Source organism: Ursus maritimus, unplaced genomic scaffold, assembly GCF_017311325.1.
Source record: "Ursus maritimus isolate PB19 unplaced genomic scaffold, ASM1731132v1 scaffold_3, whole genome shotgun sequence".
In the NCBI taxonomy this organism is placed as follows: Eukaryota; Metazoa; Chordata; class Mammalia; order Carnivora; family Ursidae; genus Ursus; species Ursus maritimus.
Window position 1 is genome coordinate 49,526,334 of NW_024425563.1, and position 24,636 is coordinate 49,550,969.

Below are 24,636 nucleotides of genomic sequence, written 5' to 3' on the forward strand. Positions count from 1 at the left end.
GGGGGGTTGGGGGGCGGCAGGGGTGGAAAGTGTAAACGAAGAAGAGCATGCCAGCATGTCTGAGCCCAGTAGATATGAGTGGAAGCAGGAAGACCAGAATGGATACTTGTGCTGGAATTGAGTTACCATTGAGAGGTGGCTGGGCTGACGAAGAAGCAGTAATGTACCTGCGAGGCACCTGTATGAAAAATAGATAGCAAATCTGAAGAGATTGCAAAGAGAAGGGAAGATTCTGCACAAATGTCGTGAGTTCCTGTGAAGGGAAGAGTGGTGATGCCATGGCGGGTGACTGGAGAGTTGGGAAGGCAGCTGCCCGGGTAAGGGTGAAAGGGACTGCTTGGACACACCGATGTCAGGTGTGTCGTGTCACTTCTATGTTCAGACGGGTTTGCCTTTCTATTAGGAAGGAAAGGAAATACGGCAACACTCTGGGCTGCTTTCTCAATGTCTATTTCTCATTTTTTTTCTGCTGTAACAGTAGGAATGGGTTAAGATATGGTATAGTAACAATTCCAAAACCTCAATGATGTAACCACAAAAGTTTATATCTCATTTGGGCTAAGAGTGCACTTCTGTTCAGTTGGGTTCATACTCCTGCATCTTTACCTTTTTCACCCCGGAAGGCAGGCAGATGGAGCAGTCTCTGACTGCAATAGTGCTGATGCCTATGGTAGAAGGGATATTAGCAAAGCAAAGCCAGGACTGGCCCTTAAAGCTTCTACTGTCATTTTCTTGGCCCAAGTAGGTCATATGGCTAAGACTGAGTCTAGTGGGTGGTGAGGATGGGGTTGTGGATGGGAGGAAGGGGAATATAATTCTCTCTTGGTGAAAGGACGCAGATATTGGTGAAAGGTAACAGAGTCTATAATATTTGCTAATTGAACTCCAGCTTTTTGTTTCGTTTCATTTTTCTGGTATGAACCTGTGCTCTAAATTGATCATGGCTGGCAGTTGGCTAGTAACTGCTTTAAGTGTGAATGGGCATGTGCCCCAATTCTGGCCAATGAAACATGAAGATCACCTGGGAGAGGTTTCTTTACTTATAGAGTGTGACTCAAGGAAGGGATATTATTTTCTGCCTCTGAACATGATGTTGGTAACTGCTGTATCCACATCATATCCAGCCTGAGGAGGAAGCCCTTATGATGAATTTGGAAGAGCAGACAGAAAGAACCTGGGTCTATTGCTGACATGCTTGAACTACTGAATGAACCCACACTGCAGTCACTGTATCTGCAGACTTCCTGTTATGTGAAATAATACATCTCCTTGTTTAAGTGATTTTTAATTGGTTTTCTCTTACCTGAAGCCAAAATATTCTAGCAGGCAAAAAGAACATAGTTTTACTACCTTGCTAAATGAATTTAGATTGTAGTTTTGGGAAATATATGTGTATGTATTTGTTCAATAAACAAGTGATAAAACATCTTTTGTGTGAGGAACACTGTGCTATGTGAAGGGAAGACATTCAAGAAGAATAAGGAAAAGGGTTTATAATCCAGAAGGGAATATAAAATGAGCACGCAAATAATATAGGCAAGAAATGATGGTGCTTTAGACTACAGTGCTGTCGCTGGTGGAGACTGAGATGGGAATTTAGGGGGGATGGGTGGAGGACTAGGCCTTCGGGTTACTCTATAACTACTGAAACACATCAAAGAGAATGTAACATATAAAGCTTTTTTTTTCTGCCAACACACTTGTTGGAACTTTGAAGGAAAAGGCATGGTGGATGCCGTGGCTTGGCTCACTCAAATTCTAACCCAACCTCCTTCTAACGTGCCTTACTGCTGAGGCTAAAAAGCTGAAAATCACATTTCCCAGCCCTTCTTGCAGCTGGATTAGTGAATGTAATTGGGAATGTGCCAATCAGAGACATTCACGCAAGGCATGAACTGGGAAATGAGGTAATAGAGGAGAAGCAGGATTCGAGGCATATGTTTTGCTGCTGTGGCTTGCCCCAGGAGGGGTGTGGTCGGGGCAGTTCTGCCAAGTCTTTCTGGTTTAACAGGCGGCCTCCTGATGGTGGCAGGAGTGACAGTAATCTTAGCAGCCCAGTTCGGCAATGGCTGCTACCTAAATGCTTCATACATGTGGGCTGTAATTAAAAAGAATACTATAGGATGTCTGTGTGCTATGAAGATAGCCCCTAAAGGGTGATGGAATGTTCAGCCTGACTTCCGAGGTAGTTTAGTCCTGAAGGAAATATTGTTTCAGGGTTCATTATATATGATATTAGTGTCCCTTCACTCCTTTTATGTTCCTTTCTTACAAGTAGCCTGTGCTCCCACAGTATAATGTGCTAAAAAACTGGTTCTGTCAAATGCTTGAAAGAAGGCTAGACTGTTGTCATTAAAGATGAGCAGACTTCTAGAACATCCCAGAAATTTCAAATAACTGATGAAAGGTGCTATGAGAGTGAGAATGAATTGTGACCTTTAGTTGTACTGATGGTATCTGCTTAAACTAAGCAGGAACTGTGTCTCAACCAGGAAGCCTAACAGCGTTGCAACTCTTATTTATTGCAAAATAAGAATTTGTGATCAAAAAGTTAAAAATGTCAACAAAGACATGCAGGAAGTGACTCTTTGCTTCCAATTCCCAAAATAATTTCACCCTTCTCTAAATACATTTTTGGTACCCCTCTCAGGACATTTCCTATTTTTTAGCTTGTATCGGAGTTATTTATATCCATTTCTGATCTGCCCAATATATGAACCTGTAAAAGTACTGAGGGCAGGAACACCCACTGATTCATCTTTGGATCTCTTCAAGCGCCTGCTAAGAATGGATCCTTTTACAAAGGAGCCCGTCAATCTATATTTAAGAGAGGAATTGGTGAATTCTTGTGTAGTCCTTAGTCATGAGGACTATTACTTTTGTGAAAGAATGCTGACAAGGTGTTCCTACGCGACTAAATGCTTCAATTCATATTCCAGATTAAGGAGAAGGAAGAATGGGTACAGGACGGGGAAGGCTGTATCATTGCTTCAGACGAGTGTTTCCTCCACCTCCCATTCACAGTGGCAGTGACATAAAGAGGACACTTAAAGAGAGTGGGAGACCCAGCCTCTAACCACTCAGAGGCTGTATGATTACAGACAGGATGCTGGAATGAACTCTCTCATCCTCCCTCATAAAAGGGATTGATGAGGTGATGAACTATAGTTCCTTCTCTTCACATTTGTCTTGTAGTCACCATTCTAGATGATTGGAGCCCTAATCATATGATGATTTAAGATCTTAATCTTACAGTGGCTTAAAGTTCATATACCCAATTACCCCAGCATGGTAATTCTGTACCATCTACATCATGTGGATACTGATCTATCAGTAATAGCTTCCTTTTTTTTTTTTTTAAATGATTTTATTTATTTGACAGAGACAATGAAGGAGCACAAGCAGGGGGAGCAGCAGAGGGAGAGGGAGAAGCAGGCTCCCCACTGAGCAAGGAGCCCTATGACCTGATCATGACCTGAGCTGAAGGCAGACACCCCCCAGGTGCCCTCAGTAATAGCTTCCTAAAGGACTGTGTTGAGAAGCATTCTGAGGCGCTATTTGGACTCAGTAGGAAAGACGGCCTTGACTTAATAGTGATGTCTGGCATGAGGCAGGGAGGCGAGTAGCAGCAAATAAGCCAAGCTATGTCACCCATGATCTAGCCCAATGCCTTCACTTCTCAGGAAGAAAATGAGATAACAGAGAAAGGCGCCCTCAGAATCAGGAAGTGGTCATGACGGGACAGGAACCCAGGTAGTCTGAGTCTAGAGGCCTCTGGAGTTCCCCACCGTGACATTCTATTACTATCAGCTTCCTTTATCATCAAAATATGTACACTTAAGAAACATCTGCTTACCTCTTATGAATTTTGGAAGCTTAGAACATTCAGCCAGCTCCGAAAAATTCCCACTATGATGGGCATGTCTCCAAAGATAAAAAGTATTTATTCAACAGTTCAAAGAGGGTCTTCAGAAACTCTTACTATAGAACCATTGATCTCCACCAGAGTACACATTCAGGTCCTTGCTTTAAAATACAACTCTGAGGAGAAAGCTAATTTAGGATGCTGATGAGATTTTTCAAGACTAATTAGCTCTGCATGGGATTCAACTTTAATTTTTTTCCTTTTGTTTTCAGGAGCTGGTGAGCCTGGAAGCTTTTTTAGAAGAGGAAATGAAACTATGAAAAGGCACGGTACGATTCCTTTTTTTCTTGGAGGCAAGGCACAATATGAATATGAATAACTCTCTCATCCCGTCAAACTAACTGCCTCAAGTACAAATAGAAAAAACAAATAGACACACTTGGTTATTTGGAAGAAACTGAAGAAAAAGCCAAGAACGGTTTGCTAGTTTCAACAATAAAGTCCTATGCAAAAAACTTCCTTTAGGATTTAAGGCTTGCGTCCCGCAGGGAAAAAACAAAAACAAAAACAAAACAGCAAACCAAACAATGCTAATGAAACACGGTGAATGAAGAGGAAGAGGTGGAGAGTGGAAATGGAAGAAAAGAAACAAAGGAAAAAAGAGCTTGGAGGAGTGGGAGGAAAAGAGCCAGCTTCTCTCCCAGAGAGGAATTACCGAAAAATGGAGGAAGGGTTGGGAAAACAAAGTCTGAGCTGCTCATGCATTCCGGGTTGGGCGTGGGCAAGGTGCTTCCTTGAATTCATTGTGAGTGATCCCGGCGCCTGCCAGACATACGTGTTCGTCCACCTGGCGTTCCTCGGGTGCGGGGGGGGGGGGGATGGCTGAAGAATTTCCGAGTCATTCGATTTTAGATCTTCTCCACTAAGGGTCTCAGTGTGTGCGACGCGGGCAGCGTTCGGTGAGTTCATTCTGCAGCGCGTCCGGATCCTCCCGCCCTCGCTCGCCGCCTGCCAGATCCCAAACTGAGAGCCCCAGACATTCCGCGACAAGGATGGTTCCAGAAAGCGGAAAACGGAGCGCAATGAATGAAATGTGATTAGTGTGGCTCCGGCAGAGACTTAGAAACCTCAGTGTGGGGTCAGTTGGGACACTGGAAATGCGTCAAGTGCCACAGGTGATATGTGGCGCTGGAATTTAACATTTTGGAGCCTCTACTCTGTGTGGGGCACCAAGCCCAGCGAGCCACACTCTTTGTTCAGCTCAGGAAAGTTAGCTGAGTCTTCAGGGAGGTTAAACACCTTGCATTTTCCATTTCCTTTTCCTGGAACGCTTTTCCCGAGAGACTGAGGTGTGGCAGCTTCTTTCCCCGGTTCGGGAAACTGCATAAAGGCCACCTCCTCCAAGAGGCCCTCAGGGCACTTCGAAGCTTCCCGATTACTACTTAGAAAACTCCGCACAGCAATTACCCCAGTGTTCATAGATCATCAGTATATACTCGTTTGTTTATATTTGTTTACGTTCTTGTTTATGGTGTGCTTCCCATTAAAACCTCGGTTCTTTGAGAGCAGGAACCTGGTGTGCCATTATCACTGAAGCGAGCCCACATCTGCGCCAGGCGCACACAGTAGGCGCTCATTAAACTTTAATTCCCTTTCCACCCAGCTGCCTGCGGCACTCGATACATCTGCAGTCTCCAAACTGACCCCAGGTGATCAGCGGCAGCAAGAATCAGCTGATGCTTGGTAGGATCAAAGGAAGTGGAGGAGCGAGTGGGCAGGGCAGCTAAGTCGGGTGGACTATCTTGTCTACCAAGGAGCTCCAGCATTTTAATTGTAACTGTGATGCTCTTTCTCCCTTCCCTCTTGGACATGAACAACACAGAACAAAACGGCCACACTCCCCTCAGGTCGTCTCCTGGGACCCCGGCACGAATCTGCACCCACTGCCTCTGGATGTTAGGGTCACAGTCTTGGGCGGGTGTCCCACGCGGATTCTGTCCTTCGTCATCCGATGCCAGCAATCCTCCCGTCACTACGTTTTTTCCCTCCGTTCTCCATCCTTTTGCCTCTGACTTCCTCAAGAGGTCGAGTCCTCTTTGCCAGTTCGCACGTGTGTACCCTGGAACCGTTTCCTTAAACCAGCCCCTCCCGCGCCGCCCTCACTTCTCCCCGTTCTCCCTCTCTTCCCTGGCCTGGAAACGCCATCGAGGAACATCTATTGAGCTCCTACGGCAGGCGGGAAGCGCACTGGGCTGCCAGTAGCCCCTTTGCGACGCTGCTGCAGCTCTCCTCTCCCTCCTCCCTTCCCACCTGCGGGGAACTGGGGTCCCAGCTGCCCAGACTGCGTCATGGAATCCGCTCGCTCCTTCCAAGTGCATCGCTCCACCTTCTTCCTCGGGGTCGGCTTCTGATTGGTGAGAGTGTGGTCACTCAGCCGCCCTCCCCGCTCTCCTCGTGTGGCCACGCCCCCAGGGGGGCCACAGGCTCCTCCTCCTCGTTCCCGCCCCTTGTGCGGCTCCTCCCGCTAATCTACTGGCGGCGCGCTGAGAAGTTCTGGGCAAAGTACCGGGAACTGGCCGCGCGGACGCAGCGCCGGCGAGTCAGGCAGGGCAGCTCAGGGGACCCCAGGGCCAGGCGGCCTGTGCGCGGCGCGGACTCCAGCCCCGCTGTCCTTCCACGAGTGGCCGTCCTCGCCTCGCTCTCCTGCGGCTGGCACGGGAACTGTCGGCTGCGCGGTGCGGGCGGCCTGGAGAAGCGGGGTTTGCCTCCTCCCGGGTCTGTGGACGAGCCCGGAGCCGCACACCGGAGAACTAGGCGGCGTCCCCGGCTGCGGAGCGTGCAGGTAAGCGCTGGGACACCCGCCGAAATGGTTCTGGGGTGCTGGGGACCAGAGGGGGTGCGAACTCGCAAGGGCTGCGGTTTGGGGGGCGCCACCAGTCACCGTAGGACCGGAGTCTGTCTCCTGTCGCCCAGGGAAGAACCGGCTGGTGGGGCAGCCCCGGGCAAGGGAGATGCTGTCGCAGCCGGTGCCAGGCTCCGGGGATGTAGGGCCGGGGTGCTGCTATGAAGCGGAAGGTTTGGCCGGGATTGACGGGGAGAAGGCGCCGAGCGCGGGGTCCTGGGTGCGGGCTCCGGAGGATTAGGCGGCGAGGCGAGAGGCACAGGAAACCTGTGTAAGTGGGCCGAGCGCAAGGCTGTACCACATCCGCGGGATGGGGCGTGCTGGGGCGACCTGGGCGACGCTGGCCTTGCAGGCACCCGGCTCGCCTGCGTCCCCTGGCTCGGCTTGCCCCACTCCCGGTTTTCCCCGCCAGGGGCACCCGCCCCTTGGGCGTCCCAGCGCCCTGGGAAACGTTTGCAGCCTCTAGAGTCACTGAAGGGCATTATGGTAGACTGTCCAGATATTTCTTAACCGAGGCGAGCCGCCCTCCTTCGTTAATGCAAGTTGCCGGCCACCTTCTGCACACTTGTACTCTTCCTCCTCCGTCTCACAAAGTACCAGTCTCAGTGGGGACCCGCTTTTGACGTGTCTGGGAACTGTGCTAAGGTGCATCTGAGCCCCCCACCCCCATGTTGCACTGACCCTTACAGTTTGAGAACTGGGTTGGGCGTTTATAAATATTTTAAGCTGCAGCTGCAAAAGAGATCCTAACACAGGTAAAAATGTAGGTCTGACTTCTGATCAACCACACTTTACTGAGCACCATACAAGATGAGGTTCCCCCTTCGGGCCGAACGACACCAGTCAGGCAGTCTTGGGCCGAAATGCACCCTAGCTAAAGGACCATTCCACCCCCCCCCCCACCTTGCTGGCCCTCCACCCTGTTTGGTGTTCCTCATAGCACTCTCTCTCTCTGAAATTATCTCCTGGGCTGTTTACTGTCTGCCTTCCCCCGCTAGAATGGAAGTTCCAGGAAAGGAGAGACCTTATCTGTCTTGTTCATCACTCCATCCCCAAAGTTAGCAACAGTGCCTGACACACAGTAGGTCTGCAAGAAAACATTGTGGAATAAATGAATAAAAACTTCTCTGTAAAATATGAAGAATGGTGATTTCATACCTGGTTTTGATTTTCATGCTTATTTACCCCCTTTCCTTTTCCTATTGGGAAAATTAACAAATACCAATAACTATTGACTGAGTACCTACTAAGAACTGGATGGGTGCTAGAATTTATATAGATTACCTCATTAAACACTGTCATAGTCTTATTAGCTAGGTATTTCTAAGCAGATGGGAAGTTAAGGCTCTCGCAGGTTAACCAATTTCCCCAAGATTATCCTGGCAGAACGAAAATTCTAGTTCATTTTCTGTTGTGTTGGACCACTTCCAAGAAACTAAAATATGGTTTTCACTGTTACAACCAATAGTGTTTAGCTTTATTTGTAATAAAAACTATTGCTGAGTCAAAAGAATATTTGGTGCTTTATCACGAGTGAGATACAGTTTCGATATTAGCTAATAGTTACATTGTAGGACAGATACTACAAGGCTGCCAGAGGTTGGTTGCATGATCTCATTTAATCTTCACCATCTTATAGGCAGTGTTTTGAGGTTGTCTCCATTTTTCAGATCAAGAAACTGCAGCCTAAATTCAAGAACTTGCCACTGGTCAATTGTAAATTGCTGAGCTAGATTTTGTTAATAGTCTTTCTGACTCAATCTTCAGCTCCTTTCACGACACAAATCTCTCCTGCTCCCACTGATCAGTTGTTAACTTATGATAGAGTTCAATGATACAGTACATTAAAAGCATGTGAGGTTGGGCTGTAAACTTACCGCTGCTAGTATCAAGCGTCTAGTTGTACTATTTTCTGAATTGAGACTCTTACTGCCATTGATTTTTGTGGTTGAGTTTATGGTTTGTGGGCTTGGTAGATGGGGGACTTTTAATAAGGAGGAAAGGAAATTCTTTCACTTAAATTGAAACTTTCACCTAAATCTAAACAGAAATCAGATGGGTTTTACCCCCTATGGTAAATGAATTCTGAACACAGTAATGTTTTATGCCTCTTAAGAAAAATTCTGGAAAGCCAGCTAGTTTCTCTGTTTCCATATGTAGAACCGAGGAGAGTCAGAAACCACGGCTGATTCTAAATGATTCTGCAGCAACCATTTAGTAAAATATAACTACATTTCAGCTCTTCGTACTCTTGTAGTGAAACTGAGGGCAAGGAGATGTTAAGAGTTTCATGGTTACCACCTAAGGACTAATGGCAAAATAGGGGTGGAAAGGAATTTGTGATCCTTTTTTTCTTCTACTTCCATTCCAGTTTTAGGGGGTAGTATAACATTTTTCCTTTACATGAGGGTCTGAATAATCCTGTTTTATTTATAATATGCTTCTTGGAAGTGCTATGTTTTCTTTTTTTTTATTTTTAATTTTAATTTTTTTTGGTGTAAAGTTCGATGATTCATTAGTTGCATATAACACCCAGTGCACCATGCATTACATGCCCTCCTTACTACCCATCACCAGTCTATCCCATTCCCCCACCCCCCTCCCCTCTGAAGCCCTCAGTTTGTTTCTCAGTTCATAGTGTCTCATGCTTCATTCCCCCTTCTGATTACCCCCCCTTTCTTTATCCCTTTCTTCTCCTCTTTATCCCTTTCTTCTCCTTTGGAAGTACTATGTTTTCTTAATTGTTAATTCCATTTCAGGAGTACTCCAGCGAGGGTTGGGGAGCCCTCCAACCTAAAATGCCCACAGAAGTGATGGGGGTGTGCACACAAAGAAAGATGGAGGCTGTTCAGTTGAAAGAGCCTTCCATGCATAATTGAGAGTTGTTTATAGTTCCCTGTGAATTTCTCTTCTGTCTACATCTTACTCATCCACTTTTTAGCCCTCTCTTCTGGAAAATTCCCTCTTGAGTTCCCAGTCAATAGTGTTCAGGCCACATTTTTGCTTACTCCAACTCTTGGCTCTCTCCTCCTCAGCACCTTTCACATCGGTCCTTTCCTGTTGCCCCTGCACCGTATTCACTCGGGGGTCTTAGGGATTTCTGCATGCTGCCCTAACATGACTTACAGGTGGACTTTCCTCTCTCAGGCTCTCCTGCATATCACAGTCAGGTGAATTCTTTAAGTGCTGTCATTGTGTTTCTCAAAATCCCTGAGTGGCTTATATGGTTAATAATAAATTAATAACAGCAGTGGGTGCTGAACTTCTTGTGCCATACTGTCCTATGTGCTGTAGATGAATTATGGCCTTTAATCCTCAGAGCAGCACCAGCGTAGGCACTGTTATTCTTTTTTAAAGATTTTATTTATTTATGAGACAGAGAAAGTGCATGTGTTGGGGGGGGGGCAGAAGGAGAAGCATAAGCAGACTCCCCCGGTGAGCCCGATGCGGGGCTCCATCCCAAGACCCTGGTATTGTGACCTGAGAGGAAGGCAAACGTTTAACCGACTGAGCTGCCCAGGCACCCTGAGTAGGCACTGTGTTTATACCTCCAGGTGAGGCTGCTTTACAGCTAATACTAGATGGATCTGAGACTGAAACCCCCAGGTCCTTGCTGTCCCCATTTAAGCCTAGAGTCCTTAGCCTGGAGTCAGGATCTGGCAGCCTGGGCTTACTGCTCACCTTCACCCTTCATTCCCCAGCCCTGTGCACGGGCAGCCTGAAGTTTCTTCAGCAACAGAGCATTTTCGCCTTTGCCCCTACACTCCTGTTGCCTAGAAAGTTCTTTCATGGTCTCTCACTGTGAAAAACCCAAGTCTTTCAAGGCTGAATTCATAAGCCACTTCTGCCAGAATAATCTCTTTGAACTCAATCTCTTACAGCATTTTTAAAAAAACATGAGTGCCCAGTTCAGTTTCTGACCATTGAGTATGTGGGTTTCTTTCTTTAGCACTTTGTTCCTTTCATACCTCCCCCCATTCTCAACCAACTCCTCCACCCCAGTGCCTCCTGGCTTGTTATTTGTTCAGATGTATTGCCTCCCTTACTAGACTGGAAATGCCTTGAAAGCCAGGCTAGTATCCATTCCTCATGTTTCTATCCCTTAGACCACTAAGCATGATATCCTGTCCATAGTAGGTGCTCAGTTAGAGAATATGAAACAATTATATTTGGTTATATTATGTTAGAATATTCTGTGAAAAAAGTCATTGGAATATAGTATGTTGTTTCCTATTTTTTGATCCACAATACTGTAATGCCTTCATCAATTTGGGATGAAGTAAAAGAAATCCCAGTTATTGAAATCCATGGAAAGTACCCGTTCTGGTTGTTTTCACCTTGGAGATATTGCAAGGAGATCTCAAACCCATTCACAAAACAAACATAGTCTATAGAATAAATGTCTTTTATCTTATATGCACTATTTTTCATATATATGGGAATGCCGTTATTAAAAACGAATTAAAACTGTTCCGCAATTTAAACTAAATTTTGTTCACTATTTTATTGATAAATGAACATTTCACATTTTTAACCGGATTTACTCGATCTTTTATGAATCAGCTCTGGTTCACGGTTCATCATTCACCACTTTGTTCTGTTTCCCAGTCACATTGAACTAAGTTCAGCCCCTGCTTGTATCTGCAGGGCTGTTGCATAAGGCGCTCTGGCCTCCCAGTTTTGTGTAAACTTCCATCCTCTTTATAATCTCTGCTTCCCAGTATAATCACCCATATTCACCTGGCTAATTCCCACTCATCTATCATGTTTCTGCATGGATGTCACGTGCAGGAAGTCTTCCTCTGCTGCCTCCAACTGAAGTTGGAGAACCTCCTGGCACTCGGCGCCTACCCGTTTTATAGGGAGCAGTTAGCATAGCATTTTGTAACTGTTGATCACTGGACTGAATCTTTCCTGAAACCACTGACTCTTACTTGGTTTGCATTAGAAGCACTTAAGGATCTTTTAAAAAATCTCCCTACTTAGGCCCCACCCCCAAAGCTTCTGGATCAAGTGGCTTGGGGTAAGGAGGGTTGGTCACTGGAGTTGTTTTGCTTTGTTTTAAAGGAGTTTTCTCATTCTGTATTATAGCTGGATAGTATTCCATTGTGTGAATGTAACATACTTCATCTAGTTACTTATTTTTATTATTTCATTTTTTCATTATTATCATATAATGTATTATTTGTTTCAGGGGTACAGGTCTGTGATTCATCAGTCTTACACAGCACACAGTGTTCACCACAACACATACCCTCCCCAGTGTCTATCACCCAGCTACGCCATCCCTCACTCCCCTCCCCTCCAGCAACTCTCAGTTTGTTTCCTGAGATTAAGAGTCTCTTATGGTTTGTCTCCCTCTCTGGTGTTGTCTTGTTTCATTTTTTTCCTCTCTTCCCCTGTCATCCTCTGCCTTGTTTCTTAAATTCCACATAGGAGTGCGATCATATGATAATTGTCTTTCTCTGATTGACTTATTTCGCTTAGCATAATCCCCTCTAGTTCCTAGTTACTTACTTTTAAATAACAGCTTTATGGAGATATAATTCATATTTTATACAGTTTACCCACTCGAAGTATACAATTCGGTGATTTCTGGCATATTCACAGTTGTGTAAGCACCATAATTAATGTTAGAACATTTCATCACCCCAAAAGAAATCACACCCATTAGCAGTCTTCTGTCTCACCCTGAAACCACTAGCCTACGTTGTGTCTGTGTGGATTTGCCTATCCGGGCATTTCGTGCAATTGGAATCGCACAGTATGTGGTCTTTCTGCGTCTAGCTTCTATCACGGAAGTGTTGTATTCAGAGTTCAACTCTGTTACAGCTTGAATCGGTACTTCATTCTTGTTGTTGCCTAATACCACCCCACTGTATGTAATACCATGTTTTATTTATCCCTTTGCTCGCTGATGGAACTGGTATTGTTTATTAAAGGCTCCTTGAGTGGTCCTCGTGTGCAGTCAGGAACTACGCCAGAAGTTCCTTTGAGTCTTGTTGATTGCTGTGTCTTGGAGCTAGAGCAGTGTTTGCACAATACAGATGTGTGAGAAACATCGGAACGAAAGAAGCGTTTTACTGAAAGTACAACTCCTGTTACGTCGGTGTCATCAAAAATGTCATTAAAAAGAGATCCTCATAGTTGATTGTTTAGATCCAGTTGGAGCAACTATACAACTGTTCAAAAAGAAGATAAGGGAATTTGAACATGGATGAATGTTACAATGTTTTTAGTATTTGCTTCAGAATAATCGGGGTTTAGAGGGAACAAGTTAATGATGACTGGAGCTGGGTGAAGAATTCATGGGGTTTTTAATACTGTTTTCTATGTTTGCTGTTTACTGGGGCAGCCGTTGGCCACGTGTGGCTAATCCACATTGAGATGTGCTACAAGTGTCACATATTTACTGAGCTTCGAAGAGTTAGTACGAAAAAGAATGTAAAATTATCTCAATTTTTGTTTATAGGTTCAAATGATGATATTTTGGATATATTATGATAATATAGAATTAAAACTAATTTCACCTGTTTCCTTTTACTCTTTTTAATTGGCTACTTAAAAATTTTAAAAAATAGGGGCACCTGGGTGGCTCAGTCGTTAAGCGTCTGCCTTCGGCTCAGGGCGTGATCCTGGCGTTATGGGATCGAGCCCCGCATCAGACTCCTCCGCTGGGAGCCTGCTTCTTCCTCTCCCACTCCCTCTGCTTGTGTTCCCTCTCTCTCTGTCAAATAAATAAATAAAATCTTAAAAAAAAATTAAAAAATTAAAATTACGTGTATGGGTCATATTACATTTCTGTTGGGACAGTGCTGCTGTATACTTTTGCATATATCTGAGATTTTTCATAATAAGTTAAAATCGAAGACATTTGAATTTCTTTAAAAGTCTGAAGTAAAATATTTCTCATGTATGATATCCCTCTTACATGAAAAGATTGAGAAATAGTGATTTGTTCGAAGATGATTCTTTGTAGAAGCTGATAGCAGGCAGGCTGTAGTCGTGCAGTGTCATTCCTGGGCTTGCTTCACCTGTGTGAAAATTTAAAACCTCTTTGATAATAAATGGAGTAGCAGCATGAGGGAGTTGTTCCTTTAGTTATTTATCTGATTCTTTTGTTTTAAAATTGATGAAATATTTCCTTCGTTTTGCAAAAATACAGAAAATGCAATAGTAATGTCATTGTTCTTAGGCACAGTATTTATACCCTGAAATTGAATTTTTCTGGACTTGATTTATAATCACCCTGCCTAAATCTGTTCGTTTGTGAGTCAGAACACGATTGTTTCCAGGCTCCCCAAAACCCCTGGAATATGAGTGGAATATGATTCTTAAATAATAAGTGGATTTATGGCTGAGAAGCACGTTGCTCTCATATAAAATTTCTTTAGATGAGCATTATGTCACTCTTTGGATGTCTGTGTTTACTCGCAGAGAGTGGACCTGCGTTGAAAAATAGCGTTAATGTAAGCAAAACAGAATCAAATTGCCATGAACAGCCCAAGAGATCATCAAAGGATCTGTGACTGTCAGTATAAGATCAAATTTATTATTTTGTTTACTCTCTACAGTTAACATATTAAAATCTGATTTAAAAAAAAAAAAGTGTGGGTCGGGATGCCTGGGTGGCTCAGTCGGTTAAGCATTTGCTTTTGGCTCAGGTCATTATCTCCAGGTCATGGGATCGAGTCCCACGTTGGGCTCCCAGCTCAGCGGGTAGTCTGCTTCTCCCTCTGCCTCTCCCCTTGCTTGTGCTCTTTCTCTCTCTCTCTCAAATGAATAAATAAAAGCTTAAAAAAATGTGTGGGTCAAACACTTTTCTCAATGTAACATTTCTCCACTTACGTATTAAAATGTAGTACCATTAAAGATTCCCATATTTGTTATCTTTCTTGATATCAAATGCTGTAATACAAGAACTTTATAGTTTAACTTTTATAAAACAAATTTTTCTTCCCCATATCGTTTGTGGTGGATAGTGATCTGAAATGTTTCAAAGCAAAAGCTAAATAATATTATTTTTTAAATCTCACAAACATTAAACTTGAAGTAAATGCCACCCTGGAATGAAAACATGGGAGTAGGATTTCTGCTCATACACATAGTAAGTATTTATTGAGGACACACACTGTGTTGGGTGCCAGGCTGCGTACAGGGGATATGGTGATGCGGTGATGCATTAGACAGATGTGGAACCTCCCTTCAAAGAGCTTACAGTTTAGAAGAGGACAGAGATAATCAACAGTCATGGAGAATTCGTTAGTTACAGTGGGGATATGTGGCTCAAAGGGAATGAGTCTGGATTTTAATTGGGACTCTAGGGAGAAAAGTTCCATTTTTCTGTAGGTCATGATTCAGGCTGCTGATTGTCTGAAGAAGGAGGGGAAAGAGAATGGGGTTGGGAATCCTCGGAGGATGACCCACCCAAGCCAACCCCCACCCTGTTTGTGTCCTTTTGGTCTTTGGAGGGGAGGCCAGGTGGACCCGAGGGGGAGGAGGGATTTAATGTCTCTTTTGAGCTTTTGAATTGCTTTCTATGACGCTACACGGGTTTGTTTATTTGCTGCTGGGAATTGAATCCAAAGTTGAGTTTTTAGCACCTTTGTAACTGAAATTGAATGAGATATAACAACCTATTCTCTAGCATAGCCATGAAAGTAGCTTAAAATCACTTGCTGGCTCTAATTCTTTTCTTGGCTCTAATTCTAAAATAGCTCATTGTCCAGCATCTGAGATGCAGTGAGTTTGGGGCGTTTTGAAGGCCTGAAAGAATATAGGGAAGAGCCAGTTGGGTTTTTCTCAGAGGTTCAGAGCTGTTTCAAGCAGATCTCTAGTGGATACAGAATGAACGGAGGTATCCTTTGGAGCTTGTTGGAGTCATGAGGGAATGGGAAGCCATGCTGCCTGGAAAGGTGGTGATGATAATTACAAAGAATAATGAAACAGCAATGGCAGCTAGTAACTGAAGCACTTAGTGTGTGCCAGCCTAAGTGCTTGGCTTACACGACCTCGTTAGATCTTCGGTAGCTTGTGAGGTGGCTGTCATGGTCTCCTTTACCAGTGACCAAACAGAGGCTGAGGATCTATCGCTTATTCTTTGGTTGTCCAGCATCCACTCACCCTTCCTGATTTCCATTTGAGGAATCACTTCTTTGCATCTGGTTTGCTGAGACCAGAACAAGGGCTCCATTCTCCTTGGCCACGGGTGGCCCTGTGAGCCAGGCTGGACCCTGGGTCCAATGCTAAGGGCCATGGAGATTCTGCTGCTGAGGCTGTGTCCTGACCAGACCACTCCTGTCTGTACCACATTGTCGTGATTTGGCTTCCGTTCCCATGAAGCTGTGCCAGGCCTTGCCTCTTGGGCTCCTCTGAATTCCTTTTTTTTTTTTTTTTTTAAAGATTTTATTTATTTATTTGACAGAGAGGCAGCGAGAGAAGGAACACAAGTAGGGGGAATGGGAGAGGGAGAAGCAGGCTTCCCACTGAGCAGGGAGCCAGATGCAGGGCTCGATTCCAGAATGCTGGGATCACGACCCGAGCCGAAAGCAGACCCTTAACACTGAGCCACCCAGGTGCCCCGAGCTACCCAGGCACCCCTCTTCTAAATTCCTTAAGCTGGTTGTGGAGAGCGAAATGGAGTCCCTCATGTCAAGGAGAAGCCTGTGTCAAGCAATGATGCAAACAGTTAAAGGTACTGCAGCTAAGAGATACTGCCAGGACCAATGTCAGCGGACTCCCAAGAAGTGATAATGAACTGAACCAGAGGAGGGCTGCGGGGGCCTGAGACCCATTAAATCCTGTTAAGGGGAGGATTGGGGTGCTTAGGGGGCTCAGTCTGTTGGGCGTCTGCCTTTGGCTCAGGTCATGATCTCAGGGTCCTGGGATCTAGTCACACATCGGATTTCCTACTTATCGGAGAGCCTGCTTCTCCCTCTGCCTGCCACTCCCCCTGCTTGTGTTCTCTCTCTCTCTGACAGATAAATAAATGAAGTCTTTAGAAAAAGTGGGGGGGGGGGAAGGATTTTGGCAGCAAACTGTCAGGCCCTTCAGACCTGACCCCTCTATGTCTGACCGTTTCAAAAAGGCAACTGCCACCAAAGACTGTGGGATTGATCTCAGAACAGGATGGATCCTTCCCTGCTTGAACACCAGAAGCAGGAAGTGTCGAGAGCTGACCGGGACCAGACCAGACCCAGGCCTTATCGCCACTGCGCCTGCAGACTGACTTCATGTTTGGTTCCTTAACTTCCTCCACCCCTCTGTTATCTCTTTGTTGTGTGGCTTCTCTTATGTTCTGCTCTGTGTGCTCTGTAAGAAGCCAAGTTTAATCACATGGTGAAATGTCATTGACTTTGGAATCCTGAACCTGCTTTATAATTATGATTGACTTTTGCTTTAGGACTGGGTAAAGCTGGCGCTAGAAAGGCAGCTCGTGTGTGCGACTTCATAGCGTGCTCATGACGCTGGTGTTTGTCCAAGATATTTTTTTTGGTTTCATTTGCCAAGTTGGCTTCTTGGACTTCCACTCAAAGAAACCCTGGTTGTCATAGGCCTGGAGAGGCTGAAGTAGTTGACTCACAGTCACAAAGGGAACAAGTGGCCCAACCCGGGTACAATCCGGTCATTCTGCTTCTACCGCCAGGCCCTTGACCAGAGGGCCCCTCAGTGTGGGGAGAGCACTGGACGGGGAGCCAGAGAATCTGAGGGTGGATGCAGCCCCAGCGGTGCCTCTGCCTCTGTGGCTTTGGGCCATTCACTGCCTTTTTTAGGCTGAACTGGAAGGACAGGATGAAATCTACCCATATCTAAATGACACCCAGCTTGAGATTTCCTCCTCCATGAGATTTTTGGACCTACGGTGTCGCAGTTTCTAAAGGCTTTCAATTTGAGGTTTGAGGTGTGGTCTGAGGCAGTGGTTTCAAAGTGGGTTCCTGGAATTGCTGTGTCAGCATTACCTGGGAACTTGTTAGAAATGCAGATTCCTGGGCCAGATTCCTGGGACCCCAGTCCCACTGAATCAGAAGCTCCGCGGGTGGGCCTGGCAGTTGGCATTTTCGTGAGCCCTTCGGGGGATTCTGATGCACCCTGGAGGCATTTTCATTTCATTTAAAACAGTTTATTGTGTATAAGGTGCTACCTGGAAGCAGGGAGCATGAAAAAATTGGTCACAGCTCTGGTCTCAGGGAACATTCATTCCAGCAGACAGGTGTAAAGGCACAGTTGTGAGACACAAGGAGGGGTGGGTACTTGCTGGGAACACGGTACTGCCCTATTAGAGGAGCACAGAGGCGCTTTTGCAGAGAAGTGGGCATTTGAGCCAAGGCTGGAAGGATGCCTGGGATGAAGGAACAGAACAGAGGGCTAGGTAGAAAGCAGAGTGCAGGACGAGTCCGGGTGTAGCATTTTAAGGAATGAGGAAACTTCCAGTTTGATGATAAGAACGGTTGTAAATGAGAAAAGTGACAGGATGAGAGAACAGAGAGGTAGGTTGAGGCCAAGCTGGAGTGGGTCTTGAATCCCCTAGGAAGGGTTTGGACTGCATTTGGTAGACAGTGAACAAGGAGGTGACATGGTGGGAGCCATCTCAGAGGAGGTAATTCTAGAGCTGGTGGAGGAGGTCAGAGGCTGGGAATACAAGCATGGTGAGCCTGACCTGGGGTGGTAACAATGGAGAAGAGAGGAAAAAGACAACTCAGAAATACTGGAAGGTTAGAATGACAGCCCCCAGGTACTCTAGGGATGTAGGGGACAGGGTTGAGGGAGAAGGCAAAGATGATTCTATGGGAGATAACAAGCGGTGCTGGTACAATCAGGTAAAAAAGTTGGAGCCTTACATCATAAATTCCAGAAAAACAAATTCCACATGGATCAAAATTTTAACTTTAGAACAATTAGGAAAAAACATAAAATACCATTTTAATAATAATGGAGTTGAAAAATTCTTTCAAGATAAGACACAAAATCCAGACCCTGCAAAACAAAAGATTGAATCATTTGACTATATAAAATTTTTGCAGGGCTAATTTTTAAAAAACTATGTCAAAAGGCAATCAATAAACTTAGAAAAATAATTTCAACACATATCTCAAAGATGTAATTTTGCCAATATATAGAGAACTACAACAAATAAGTAAGAGAAGGAACAGTTACTGTAGAGGCAAAGAATATGAACAGTTTACAAAAGAGCATACAATTACTCAAACATATGAGACCTTTAACCTCACGCATACATAAAAAGAGAAATGCCAATGAAAACTTTCATGAGATGCTATTTTTTACCTGTCAGATTGGCAAATATAACAAAATGTGATAAAACTGTTGGCCATACCTTTTCGAGGAAACAGGGATTTATGGTGGATGGAAGTGAAAATGGCGCTGTGTAGATACTCTCATATTTATCAGAATCCCAAATGCATGCACTCTTTGAGCCAACCATAATAGTCCTATGGCTTTTATCCTGCAGGTATATAAATGTGCACAGTGATATACATGCAAAGGTATTTATTGCAGCACTGTTTGAATAAAAAATTGCAAATAATCTAATTGTCCATCAATAAGGACTGGTTAATAAAGAAGGGAGCAGTTGAAAATGAGGCAGCTCCACAGCTACTAATTAGGACCAATCTCTGAGATTGATTAAGTTTTAAAAAAAGCAAGGTGTGGGGCGCCTGGGTGGCTCAGTCGTTAAGTGTCTGCCTTCAGCTCAGGTCATGATCCCAGTGTTCTGGGATCGAGCCCCACGTCGGGCTCCCTGCTCAGCAGGAGGCCTGCTTCTCCCTCTCCTGCTCCCCCTGCTCGTGTTCCCTCTCTTGCTGCCTCTCTCTGTCAAATAAATAAATAAAATCTTAAAAAAAAAAAACAAAGCAAGGTGTAGATTACATAGGTTTGTGCCATACATGCCACATATACCAAGCTAGTTATGTATGGTATGCTTCCATTTGGGTAGAAGTATACCCATATATAATATATATTTTATATGTATATATACATAGACATGGACATATTTATGCATTTGTACACACACTTACACACCGGTGGGCTGAAGCCAGTTTGCACCAGCTTGTGAGAACCAATCGTGTGCATTTCTTTTTAATTCCTCCGTCATTGACTTTGCATTGGTAGTTTGAAATCGGCCACGGTGGAGGTATTTATGCCATGGAAATCAGCCAAGGCAACACATCAGGGCTTTTGTTTTTGTTTTTCCAGAAAATTGGTTGATAAACATTTCCTGGTACCCGCTGTGTGTTGTAAATATAAAGTATCTTTTGAAGGCTACACAAGAGGTTGGTAACATCAGATTCCCCAAGGAAGGGAGAATGGTGGCGAAAGGACAGGTGTGATCATGATTGAAATTGCACCTCTTGAATTTTGTTCCACATCAATGTATTATTCTGCAGTACATATTAAAGCAAACAAAAAAAAGGAACTTAAGAGTTTCAGGCCTCTGTGACTGTGTTATTTAAGGTGCCATGAATACTATAAGAGAAAACAGGAAGATTGAATAGATTTCAGGGAAAAAGAAAGCTTTTGGTTTTGAACATGCTAAGCTCGAAGTGTATGGGTGGCATCAGATGTCCAGCAGGTAACTCAGAAGAGAGGGCAAAGCTGGTAATCACCTCTGAGTCAGCAGTTAAGCTGAAATTATGGCGGTTGAGGTTTCCAAGAGAGGCCCAACCTGTACAACCTTTCGGGCAGGTCCCCGGAGAGAGAGGGGGGATGGATGCATGTGGTACTTTGGGGAATGCCAGCTTAGTGGTAGGTTGGGAAGGGTAACTTGTCAAGAGATAGGAGGACCATATAATGATAATAATAGTAGCTTCCTTTAATGGATTATCTACAAAAAGTGAGGCACTCTTCTCAGTACTTTTTGAAAGAACATCACTTGATTTAATTCTTGCAGCCACTCAGTGGCAGGGTTGGGGGTGGGGAATGTTACTTCCATGATTGCAGGTGAATGCCAGAGAGTAATTCCAAAGAGTAAACCAGGGGGGAGCTCCTGGGAGGGATGTAAACAGAGTAGGACCTTGAAATGTGGTAAGATTTTAAAGGTCAAGTCATTTTAGGCCGAGGGAGTGTTGAACAACGGCTGAAAGAGGTGCTATGTGATGTAGCCGGCGGGTAGCGATTCAGGGGAGCTCGAGGGCAGCGCACGGTCACTCCATCCTCTGCAGTCGGAGAGCCACAGAGTGTTTCCAAACCAGGGAAGATACTTGCATCAGTTTAAATGCTGTATCCCTGGAGCAGTTACTTTGTGTTCATTGGCGGGGAGGAGGGATGGTAGGAGATGGGAAACGTTGTGGTAAAACGTTGAGCTAGATCATGTAGGTGGCCTATGAAGACAGGTGTTCAGGGTACCTGCAGACAGGAACTGGGATGGCTAGTGCCAGTTCACTCTTAGTTGGTTTTCTGACTCAAGGTAAATTTGCCTAAGTGATGGCATATTGTTTATCTTTTTTTTTTTCATCTGTCAGTAAATTATGGGCCACAGCCTATATTTTCCAGAAGGCTGTCAATGGGAAATAAGGAAAGTGGAGATGAATGAAGAAATGATTGTCGGTTGATGATTTATTTATGAGTTGTGCTCAGACGTCATAGTCCTGTCTCAAGACCCAGGCAAGTCCTGCCTCTGTTCTTCAGAGGGACTCTGTGTCGGCAACTCTTTTACCTTGTCAGTATACATGTACACAAACCGTGTACATCGGTCCAAGTAGGTGTTGAACTCCGTCTTTTTCTAGCCCAGTATTGTCTTACGTTTACTGTATGTGTATCCTCAGGAGTAATGCCAATACTGAGTCAGAAAGGAAGGGGGTAATAGCTGTGGCCTAAACGTGGTTCCGAGGAAGCACTGCATAGACTTCTTCGTGCAGACCTGCTAATAAGCAGCTGTGCTCGTGACTTGTGATTCCTGTTTTTCTAGTAGCATTCCAGTGGGTTCGTACTTTCAGTTCTGCATCATTTGTTCCTTGTTTAAGGGCCTGGAAATCTCCCTGGTTCTCTGGCATCCCGAGGTTTTATTTTCATAGGTGTTTGCAGATAAGCGTAGATGGATGTTTACGTAAGGTATCTGCCTTTTCTGGTCCACAGATTAAGACGCCTTGTCTGACAGATGCCTGGGACCAGCAGGACAGAATGTTGGAATTTGGGTGTTGGTCAAGTGTTTGGCGTTATAGTCCTGAGAGGTGCCCTGATTTTCTTCATTGCTAAGAACTTCACAGATTTGTTGGGCAAAATAAAGCCCTGTTTTTGTGTCTTGCTGTAGCTACTTAACTCATACTGAAGCTTAGTGTATCTCGGACTTGCCCACGTCCCTGTGGGTAGTACTGTGTCTCCTTCCCTCTCTCAGAGGAGTTGTGTGAGAGTTGGCTAAGTGTTGGGAGATGTGAAGGGGGCTCTGGAGGAGATGAGGGCCATGTGGTTGCTAACTGGGCAGGAAGCCTGCTGGAGGAATGTGGCCCATGTGAACGGGACTCACAGTTATCCCCGTGACCTGTCATTTTCTTGGGGCGGTGCTTCCAAGCTTCAGCAGCTCCAGAATGACCTGCAGGGCCTATTAAAACACAGGTTGCTGGACCCCGCCCCTAGAGTTTCTGATTTAGTGGATCCGTGATGGGGCCCCAGAATCTGCGTTTCTAACGAGTTCTCAGGTGATGCTGTTGCTGCTGGTCCGGGGACCCCTTTGAAAATCCAAACATTGGTTCAGTAGGCAACAGACTGAGTCTTGACAATCCTGAGTCTGCTCTGACTTGGGAAAGGACCAGAGAATTCTGGTTATCATCATGGTTAGGTTATCATAACCATCATAATTTGTATGGTATTTCCACGTTTGTAAATCACATTAACATGCTTTGCTTCTCACAATAAAATAAGGCTGTGAGGGAGGCAGGACAGGTATTAACCTTGTTGCGTAGTCGGGGAAAACCAGACTGAGGACCTTGGGTAAGGTGAGTGACTTACCTGAGGGGCAAATTGCAGAGCGGAGATTGTATCTAGATTTTCTCACGGCAGCTTTAGTGTTCCTCCTAGCTTCACTAGCCTTTACAGCTAGCGAGATGCTTAGAGATGAGGTGCTCTGATCATGCTCAGACTTTGCTTTAATCACCCTCCTGACTCCAAAATAGCTTTTCATTTTAGAACAGTTTTAGATTTCCAGAAGAGTTGTGAAGATACGAGAGTTCCCATATGCCTCCCACTCTGTTCCCCTGTGATTACTATTTTACGTGAGGGGGTCCATTTGTCCCCGTTGATGAACCAACACTAATACATTATTATTAACCAAAGTCTGTACTTCAGATTTCCTTGGTTTTTACCTAAGACATTTTTCTATTCCAGAATTCCTTGTTTTTGGTGACCTTGACAGTTTTGAGGCATGCTGGTCAGGCATTCTGTAGAATGGCCCTCACCTGGGATTCGTCTGGTGTTTTTCCCATGGTTAGAGTAGGGTTATGGGTTTCTGGGAGAAAGGGAACAGAGATGAAGTGCCATTCTCCCCACATCACATTGAGAGTACCTACTGCCAACGTGATTTCTCAGTCTCTGTGAGACCTTGATCAGCTGGTTGAGGTACCGTTTGTCAGGTTTCTCCACTGTAAAGTTATTCTTTCCCCACCCCACTATGTGCAGTCCGCACCTAAGGAGTGGGGAGTTATGTTCACCTCCTTGAGGTCGGAGTATCTACATACGTTATTTGGTATTTTCTGCATCTTAGGTTTGTCTGTCCTTTATTGATTGATTAATCAGTTAATCAGTATTTATATCAGTGTGGATTCACGGATGTTTATTGTATATTTTGGGTTATAATCCGACGTGCTTTATTTATTTTGTCGCTATAATTGTACCAGTTTTGGTTACTAGGCACACTTTCAGTTGGTTCCTGTGTTCCTTTGACATAAGCCCATCGTCGTTGTTGTTGTTTTTAGCACTTTCTGATTTTTTGGAGCTACAAGATGCTCTACGTTCATTGTGTGTAACTCCTGCGTCAGCCCTAGAATAGTGTTTTTAGTGTTGGTCTCTATCCGCTACGTTGATTTCATCATCCACTACCGAAGTCACCACTCACAGTGAAAAACACAGATCTATTTCAACCCGTCCCGTGTTAAAAATAAAGAAATGAACATCTCAAAAAGTGAGATGGCTTGTCCAAGGTCCTGCGTAGTTGGTAGCAAAGCTGGTACCAGGACCAGCTCCAGGTCCTCCAGACTTCTAGTCCCGGGTTTTTTCTGTCATTTTATGTTGGCAAATTTTGCCATTCAGAACCTGGTTCAGCATTCTCCCACCTCACCCACATCCTTGTGCGTAGGCAGTCAAATGTGAACGCAACCTGATGAACTGCTGTCTACACAGGACAGATACAAGAGAGTACTGGCCAGATCCTTGTGGAGACTGCAATGGCAGATGTGTGCTTCCAAGTCAGAATGGGGTTTTGTGACGTGAATGACTTGCAAACCCACAGAATGTGACTGCTGATATCAGCACTTTGCAACTGAGGTTCTCCGTGACTGGTCTGTTTTGTGGAGCAGTGGGGACGGAAGGGAGGCTCGTCGAACCCATGCACTCTTCCTTTGAGTTCTCCCCTTTCAGCAGGGGAAGCAAAAAGAAGTGAATTCAAGCAGCAAAACCTTCAAATTTCACTTCATCCTGTGAACTCCTGGGATGTACAAAGACAGAGCTGAACAAAAAGGGTTTTGGTGTTCTAAAGGCCCAAGCAACCTGTTATTAGGATCTGGTGTGAATAATCAATTACACCACAAAGCTTATTTTCTTTTGTGGGTGGAAATAATCCAGTCACCAAAAGGTTCCTAAGATGCAGGGAATAATAAAGGGCAAACTTATTTCATATCCATTTCTCAGAATGTTTCACTTCAAAAGA

The 24,636-nt window shown here is 44.8% G+C and overlaps 1 protein-coding gene and 1 long non-coding RNA gene across 9 annotated transcripts in view; both read left to right on the plus strand.

The window, feature by feature from the left end:
- Positions 1-5,960, plus strand: part of LOC103658901 — a 31,705-nt gene extending 25,745 nt beyond the window's left edge. The window contains exon 3 of the long non-coding RNA XR_567326.2: positions 4,138-5,960. This is a non-coding gene — a long non-coding RNA (uncharacterized LOC103658901). The remainder of the gene's footprint in view (positions 1-4,137) is intronic.
- A 428-nt stretch (positions 5,961-6,388) lies between these two features.
- Positions 6,389-24,636, plus strand: part of OSBPL3 (oxysterol binding protein like 3) — a 176,579-nt gene continuing 158,331 nt past the window's right edge. For all 8 annotated transcript variants that reach the window (XM_040644176.1, XM_040644180.1, XM_040644179.1 and 5 more), the window contains exon 1: positions 6,389-6,707. The gene's annotated coding sequence lies outside the window, so the exon portion shown is untranslated. The remainder of the gene's footprint in view (positions 6,708-24,636) is intronic.